Below are 9,443 nucleotides of genomic sequence, written 5' to 3'. Positions count from 1 at the left end.
TTGCTTCCTCCCCTTCCCAGGAGCTGTGGTATGCACCGTACACGGTCAGACACAGATAATTTTTAAAATGAACTTTTGCTCGAGGGAAAACCCCTTTAATGTGACCGGCTTCCTCTGCCTGTAGACAGGTCGCGCATCTGCCACCGGGATCTGCCGAATGATTAACTGCGCCTGCGCGGAATTCGTGCAGGCGCAGTGCGACGGTGTTCCACTGGTGGTACCGCGCAAGAGGCTGTGTGAGAGTGTGACTGAGTGTGTGAGTGTGACTGAGAATGTGTGAGTGTGTGTGGTGCGTACAGCATATACAGTGTGTTTGTGTGTGGTGCGTACGGCGTATAGAGTGTGTGTATGTGTGTGAATGTGGTGCGACAGTGGTCCGCTGGTGGTACCGCGCAATAGGTTGGTACCAGCAGCAGTTTCCATATTGAGACACCCATCACTTGGGTGTCCCAGTATGGCGGTCGGTGAACTTCCTCCGCTTGGAATTCTGGAATACAGTGACATCTGGACAGAACAGGAAATGAAAACTTTAGAAGGCAATTATATAATAGATAAGTCCCAAAAAAAACAAAATATGTGATAACATGATAAAGTATGAACAATAATAAAAGTTTTATAAAAGTGCAAAAGAAATTATGAAACCAAAAATTGCTTAAATGAACAAGGTGCTAATATTATATCATCAAATGCACAGAATACTGGTATATAAAAAAGTGCTGGAGTGCATACACAACTATAGGGTTATGAATAAGGTGCCAGTAAAGATAAAGTGCATGTAAGACTAGTAGAAAGGTATCAAAGGGACATTTTTACCTAAAAAACGTGCTGCCGGGTCCCAAACATTTTTATACCTGTGTTTTTGCTGCAGATTTGTCTCACTCATTGAAGTCAATGTGTGGAAAAGGTTAATGATGGTCTATGTAGTTCAGCTAGGGACTGAGCGTCACAGGAATACCAAGATGACAGCCATGGGGGCCATCAGCAGCCCCCAGATGCCCTGATAACAGGTCAGCACCTCTCGATTGTATCATGGAAGCTGGTGCGCACAAGCGATTTACAGCAGCATGTGAATGGTTAAACAGTAGCAATCAACGTTAGTTGATGTTTCAGGAAGATAATGGCTGCAAAACACAGTGGACATCTGGTGCGGTTTAAGTGGGCTCCGTCTCTGAAGCTGCTCCACACATGTAGCTTTCATATGGGCCATGAGGTTTAAGGGATATTCTGTACAATCCGTACCATGGTGGATATTTTGCTCATTGCTGGGTTCTAAGCTCCACAGAGCCCCATCTAGAACGGAGGGGAAGTGCATATGCTCAACGTCCACTTCATGAATTGGTGGAGAAAGCGGAGTACAGTATGCTGCTATTTCCAGCAGTCCCATGAGTGGAGGAGGGTTTAGTATACACTTTTGCTTCTTTCAGAGCTTTGGCCTGAGCTGTAAGACTCAGAGATCAGACAAGCATCCACTCTTCTATACCTCCCAACTGTCCCAAATCCAGCAGGAGAGTCCAGAAATTCGGGAGCCTTGTCAGGAAGTCAGGGGTATGTCCCAACTTCAACTGCATCTGACACATACAATTAGAAACAACGAAGGAGTAGGGACCCATCAGATCCTCAGGCCACCATTCACTCTGTAGAGTCTGAAGGATCTTGAAGTCTTGACTTCCTGCAGGACACACAGACAAGTGGTATGCTAGTGTGGGACATCATAGTGTGTGGGGTGGACGACGGGGGTATCATACTATGGGGGGTGCTGTGGGAGAATTATACTGTGTTTGGGGTCACTCCACTGTGTGGGGGACTTTGAGAAAATGTATTGCAGGAGGCATACTGTTTGTGGAAATTATGTGGATTGGTTGGAGAGGCAGCACCATTCTGTCTGTAGGGTCAACATACTGTCTGGGAGGACATCAGGGGTCTGTAGGGGCAACATACTGCCCAGTCCCGCTGAATCCAGGATGGTTGGGAGCTCTGCATTTAGCAAGTTATTGCACATGTGCCCCTAGCATGTGTTTTCAGAGTGATGTGCCATGTTAGCTTTCCACAACACATAGCATTTTGCATTTAGCCCAAAAAGATCTACTTTGGTCACATCTGACCAGAGCACCGTCTTCCACATGCTAGTTGTGTCCCATATATGGCTTTTGCAAACAACAATTAGGACTTCTTATGGCTTGCTTTAAAAAATGGCTTTCTTCTTTCCCCTCTTCCATAAACGCCAGATTTGTGGAGTTTATGACTAAGGGATTGCTCACACTAGCGTATAACTCGGACGAGTGCTATGTAATTTTTTATCGGAGTATGTTATACTATAGGGCAGTGCAGATCAGTGATTTTTTTCTCATGCTGATACGGTATTAGGAAACAACTGCATGTTGCATGTGGCCACGCAAATTGGATAGCGTGCACCCATACAAGTCTACGGGTATGTGTAAAACATCGGACTGAAGTCAGATGTCATCTGAGTGCAGTCCAATGTACGCGCACAGAGACAATGGAGATGATGAAATTAAGTTCTCCATCTTCTCCACCAGTGAGAGAATCAGATCACACTAAAGGTACTGTCACACTTAGCGATGTACCAGCGATCCCGACCAGCGATATGACGCGGTCAGGATCGCTGGTACATCGCTAAGTGGTCGCTAGTGAGCTGCCACACAGGCAGATCTCACCAGCGACATCGCTGGGGACGGGGGTCGCTACTTACCTGTCACACACGGCGATCCTGCGTCCTCCCGCCCGGCTCCACGCGTCGCTCGTCCTCACAGCAGGAAGCGCCACAGGAAGCTGACGACGAGAAACAGTCCAGGACGTTCTCGCGCGATCAGCGATAACCAGCGGGGGAGCAGGTCGCTGGCAAGTATCAGACGCAGAGATATCGCTAGCACGTCACTAGTTATAGCGATATTGCTAGCCATATCTCTTAGTGTGACATGCCCTTAAGATGACACTTGTCTAAAACTCTGACAGATTAGCATAATTGGCCCAATTCTCTCGCATGGGAGAATCTACTCTATTGTGAGAGAACTCTAATAGTGGTCCTGTGGACAGATAATCCCACCTGAGCTGTGGATCTCTGCAGCGTCTCCAGAGCGACCATGGGCCTCCTAGCTTGGTCTGCTCTCTTTGTTTGGGATGTCAGTTTAGGTGAAAGGCCATTTTTTGCTTTATTTCCATTTTTGGATGACAGATTGAACAGTGCTCCATGAGATGTTGAGAGCTTGGGCTATTTTTTATAACCTAACCCTACTTTCTTCTTCCCCAAAACTTTATCCCTGACTTTTCTGGTGTGTTCCTTGGTTTCTATGATGCTGTTTGATCCCTAATGTTTGCAAACAAAACTGTGAGGCCTTCACAGAACAGCTGTACTTTTAAAGAGAATAAATTAAACCCAGCTGGACTCAATTTCCCAATTTTGTGAGTTCTAGACCCAATCGGTCACTCAGGCTTTTATTTAGAGGTATGTGTCACGCAAAGTGTAGGACAGACTAACTGCAACACAAAGGGATAAGGGGAAGGGGGGCCAACACTAGGGAAGCAGGGAATGGAGACCCCTAGGCAGATCTAACATCACCCTGTCTGCCCTAAGAGACCCTAAATAGATTCTGCACCTATCGCCAACCAGGATATCTAGTCCCTGCCAGACCCTAGCAGTAAGCCCTGCTTAGGTAAGGAAGGGATACTGCTGGTCAAACCCCACTAACACTAAAGACAGCTAGGATAAATGAAACAAGGGAAACACTTAGCTTGAGTAGACTCATAGAGAAACACGACACCCTTCAAAGTCAAAAGAGTACACTAGCAAGTTGAGAGTTATAAACACTCAGATCCAGGTGTCACCATTAGAGCCGGGGGAGGTGGCCACTGGGTCCTGGTCAGGAGGACCAGGCAGAAGTCTGCAAAGCAAACAACAGACCTTCTGCAGGCAGATGAAGTGGAACGGCCTGCAGCCTCTGACACATTTGTGACAGCATCAGATTACAGGGGGGCTGAATACAAATGCATGTCACAATTTTCACATTTATGATTTCAAAATAATTAGAAAACCATGTATCATTTTCTTACTTGCTACTTTGTAAATCATATAAAATTCCAATAAAATACATTTAAAGCATCACTCCCGGTTTTCAGCACTGGAGTGGCACTTTAAATGTAAATCCCCTTCCACGAGTCATATACTTAACGTCAGGCATTTTCATCACCACTCTAGTCACACAGCACCATCTTGTGACAGTAGCTTCTGGCAAGTCTATGAGAGCCAGATTCAGACTTTCATAGGCTTGGACTGAAAACTGACCTCTGTGTCGCTCCATAAAACACTCTGTATCGGAAGGTCACTTGTTGTCGGAGACCACAGGAGAGATGCTGGAAAACGATGACGGGGGTGGCAGCAGATGAGTATCAGGCAGGGGCAGAGGAATTTCATTTAAAGCACCATTCCAGCAGTGTAATAAAAAATTCTGGAGTGATGCTTTAAGATGGGTGTAACATGAAAAAATGTGGAAAAATGCACAGGATATGAACACTTGTTAAAGGCATTGTATTAGGTAAGTTGAAGTATTTGTGTTTTTTTTACATGCGTTTTTGACGCTGTGGTTTTGAGTCACTGCACTTCTCATTGATTTCTCTGTGGTGGCTCTGGGAAAATGGCAGCTGGAGGCGGTGCATGCACAGACTGAGATCCCGACTTCCGAGATCTCAATCTGCACTTGCGCCACCTCAGGTGGCCATTTTCCCAAAGCAACAGCAGGGAAGCTAATGGAAGTACGGGGAGTCTGCTCACCGCTGGTACTTTCTGAAAGCCCAGGGCCCGCAGCTTTATACCACTGGTGCACCCCCTCCTCCCAACCCGGGGCCCATAACATCGCCGCACTCCTGCCGCCACCAGTTTCCTGCAGCAGCGACCCTGCCTGCTGTGACCCCATTTCATCCCTGCCGCTCCCCGGTAACCTACTGTAAAATTGGACTATAAGAAGCACCACCATTTTATTTTAAAAAATTGGGGTTCATCTTATGCTCCGGTGCACTTATAGTCCGCAAAATACTGTACTGGATATCGCTGAAAAATGGATTAATAAACAAGAAAAAAATTGGTCTACATTACTGTTTTTTTTTCAGTCAAGATTGGGTGCAGAGTGTATTAATGAGAAAAAAATGAACTTTTTTGAATTTACCAAATGGCTGCAATGTAACAAAGAGTAAAATATTTAAAGGGGTCTGAATACTTTCCGTACCCACTGTATTTGCATGAGAGATTTTTTTATTACAGATTTAATGTAGCTATGAGAGATATATACAATGGTCATTAGGCGTCCCACCAAAATCCCAAGAATGATCCCGATTCTGTTAGTGTCCAGGTGCCTGTCCCATATTCCAGTGACATCTGACAGCAGGAATAGGAGAGAATGCAGTGCTATTCTGTATGTCACAGCGGGGCCCTCACAGCCCCCTGACAAGTGCCATGTGATGTAGTACTGTTTTATACTATTATTGCTACGTCTGATAGGTTTGTAAAAAATACAACAAAATACAACAACATGTGCAGAAAACTTTTATTGTGACAATTAGTATTTTTTCTTAGGTATTAAGTGTCTTGTCATTTTGCTTCACAAAAACAAAATGTCCGCGTTTAACTCCAGGTTTAAAACAGTTTTGAATAATTCTGGAATCGCGTTTGACATCATCACCTGGGCTGAAGTGTTCAGCTCGTCCACCATAAAACGTCCACTCCCGATTATCCTCCAGGAGGTAGAAACCTGGCAACGTGATTCCCTGTGCTGTGAGCGATGCTGCTGGGCTGTGCCTCTCGCTATAAAGAAATACAATGACGTTTCTACCCTCCCATCAGGCCTTACTCACATGGCGGCTTTACGTCTATTTAGTACCAAGGCGCTGCCAAAAGCACCTTCTACTATAACTGCATTTGCCCTTCAAATCTGTAGAAGGGCATACATAGTTTTTGTAGCAAAATATTCTCCCGTAATTTGGAACACAATAGATGCTACTGTGCAGGCGCGTACGGCGCCATCTTGGTGGAGACAATTTTTTTTCCTCTAGCAAAAAAGTACCGGCAGTGGCGCCTGCGCAGTAACATCTATTGCGTTCCAAATTATGCTACTGTGCCGATGTGGCCGCTGCCATTTTGAGGAAGAATTTTTTTTTTTTCTAAATAAATTTATATGACTAAATAAAATAAAAATAGGGATATTATAGATCCGGTCATGCTACAGTGCAGGCGCCGCCGTCTGCATAATGAATGTAATGAGTTTTTTTCAAAACAATAAGATATACAGTATGTAAAATAGGGGAAGATCACTGAGGGATCAGTATGAATAGCTAAGCAGAGCACCACATAAAGCCCCGCCAACAGGCCACCACATAAAGCCCCGCCCATAGACTGACACATGAAGCCCCCCCCCACAGGCCGCCCAAAGCATAAGAATCTCATTAACTGAAGACTACAAACACAGATTAACCCCATAAGCCCCAAGGGTGGTTTGCACGGTCATGACCGGGCCAATTTTTACTATCCTGACCACTGTCCCTTTATGAGGTCATAACTCTGAAACGCTTCCATGGATCCCGGTGATTCTGACACTGTTTTCTCGTGACATATTGTACTTCATGGTAGTGGTAAAATTTCATTCATATAACTTGCGTTTATTTGTGAAAAAAACTGAAATTTGGCGAAAATTTTTAAAATTTCGCAATTTTCCGACTTTGAATTTTTATGCCCTTAAATCACAGAGATACGGCACACAAAAACTTAATAAATAACATTTCCCACATGTTTACTTTACATCAGCACAATTTTGGAACCAAAATTTTTTTTTGTTAGGAAGTTATAAGGGTTAAAAGTTAACCAGTGATTTCTCCTTTTTGCAACACCATTTTATTTTTACGGACCACATCACATTTGAAGCCACTTTGTGGAGTCTATATGATAGAAAATACCCAAAAGTGACACCATTCTAAAAACTGTACCCCTCAAGGTGCTCAAAACCAGATTCAAAAAGTTTATTAAACCTTCAGGTGCGTCACAGGAATTTTTTTGAATATTTAAAAAAAAATGAACATTTAACTTTTTTCACAAAAAAAATAATTCAGGTTCAATTTTTTTTATTTTACCAAGGGTAACAGGAGAAATTGGACTGCAAAAGTTATTGTGCAATTTGTCCTCAGTACGGTGTTACCTGATATGTGGGGGGGAACCACTGTTTCAGCGCATGGCAGAGCTCAGAAGGGAAGGAGCGCCGTTTGACTTTTTCAATGCAAAATTGGCTGGAATTCAGATCGGACGCTATGTCACGTTTGGAGAGCCCCTGATGTACATAAACAGTGGAAACCCCCCACAAGTGACCCCATTTTGGAAACTAGACCCCCCAAGGAACTTATCTAGATGTGTGGTGAGAACTTTGAACCCACAAGGGCTTCACAGAAGTTTATAACGTACATCGGTACAATTAAAAAATCATTTTTTCCACAAAAATCTTTTCACCCCCAATTTTTATTTTCCCAAGGGTAACAGGACCCTAAAAGTTATTGAACAATTTGTCCTGAGTACGCTGATACCCCATATGTTGGTGTAAATGACTATTTGGGCACATGGCAGAGCTCAGAAGGGAAGCAGCGCCATTTGACTTTTTTGGCTGGAATTGAGATCGGACACCATGTCGCGATTGAAAAACCCCTGATGTACCAAAACAGTGGAAACCCCCCACAAATGACACCACTTTGGAAACTAGACCCCCCAAGGAACTTATCTAGATGTGTGGTGTGCACTTTGAACCCCCCAGTGCTTCACAGAAGTTTATAACGCCCAGGGGTGAAAATAAAAAAAATCGTATTTTTCCACAAACATGATCTTTTAGTCACCAATTTTTTTTATTTTCCCAAGGGTACCAGGAGAAATTGGACCCCAAAAGTTGTTGTCCAATTTGTCCTGAGTACGCTGATAACCCATATGTGGGAGAAAACTACTGTATGGGCACACGTCGGGGCTCGGAAGGGAAGTAGTAACGTTTTGGAAATGCAGACTTTGATGGAATGGTCTGCGGGTGTCCTGTTGCATTTGGAGAGCCTCTGATGTACCTAAACAGTAGAAACCCCCCACAAGTGACCCCATTTTGGAAACTAGACCCCCTAAGGAACTTATCTAGATGTGTGGTGAGCACTTTGAACCCCCCAGAAGTTTATAACGACCGGGTGTGAAAATAAAAAAAATCATATTTTTTCAACAAACATGATCTTTTAGTCCCCATTTTTTTTATTTTCCCAAGGGTAACAGGAGAAATTGGACCCCAAAAGTTATTGTCCAATTTGTCCTAAGTACGCTGATACCCCATATGTGGGAGAAACCTACTGTATGGGCACATGTCGGGGCTCGGAAGGGAAGTAGTGACGTTTTGGAATGCAGACTTTTTGATGGAATGGTCTGCGGGTGTCATGTTGCCTTTGGAGAGCCTGTGATGTACCTAAACAGTGGAAACCCCCCACAAATGACACTATTTTGGAAACTAGACCCCCTAAGGAACTTATCTAGATGTGTGGTGAGTACTTTGAACCCTCAAGGGCTTCACAGAAGTTTATAATGCCCGGGCGTGAAAATAAAAAAATCATTTTTTTCTACAAAAATGATATTTTTGCCCCCAATTTTTTATTTTCCTAAGGGTAACAGGAGAAATTAGACCCCAAAAGTTGTTGTCCAATTTGTCCTGAGTAGGCTGATATCCCATATGTGGGGGTAAAACACTGTTTGGGCGCATGGCAGAGCTTGGAAGGGAAGGAGCACCATTTGACTTTTTCAACGCAGAATTGGCTGGAATTGAGATCAGACGCCATGTTGCCTTTGGAGAGCACCTGATGTGCCCAAACAGTGGAAACCCCCAATTCTAACTCCAACCCGAACCCCAACACACCCCTAACCCTAATCTTAGCCCTAACCCTAATGGGAAAATGGAAATAAATACATTTTTTTTATTTTATTATTTTTCCCTAACTAAGGGGGTGATAACGGGGGGGTTTGATTTACTATTTATGGCGGTTTTTATGTTTGGCAGCTGTCACACGCTAAAAGACGCTTTTTATTGTAAAAATAGTTTTTGCATCACCACATATTGAGAGCTATAATTTTTCCGTATTTTGACCCACCGAGTCATGTGAGGTCTTATTCTTTGCGGGATGAGTTGACGTTTTTATTGGTACTATTTTTGGGCACGTGACATCTTTTGATCGCTTTTTATTCCGATTTTTGGGTCGCAGAATGAACAAAAACCAGCGTTTCATGAATTTCTTTTGGGGGGTGCGTTTACACCGTTCCGCGTGCGGTAAAATTGATAAAGCAGTTTTATTCTTCGGGTCAGTACGGTTACAGCGATACCTCATTTAGGTCTTTTTTTTATGTTTTGGCGCTTTTATGCAATGAAAACAATTTTATATAA

Source organism: Dendrobates tinctorius, unplaced genomic scaffold (genome assembly GCF_039654945.1).
Source record: "Dendrobates tinctorius isolate UK_male_01 unplaced genomic scaffold, ASM3965494v1 ptg000044l, whole genome shotgun sequence".
Taxonomy (NCBI): domain Eukaryota; kingdom Metazoa; phylum Chordata; class Amphibia; order Anura; family Dendrobatidae; genus Dendrobates; species Dendrobates tinctorius.
The sequence above is the reverse complement of the archived record's forward strand: the minus strand, read 5'-3'. Positions refer to the sequence as shown.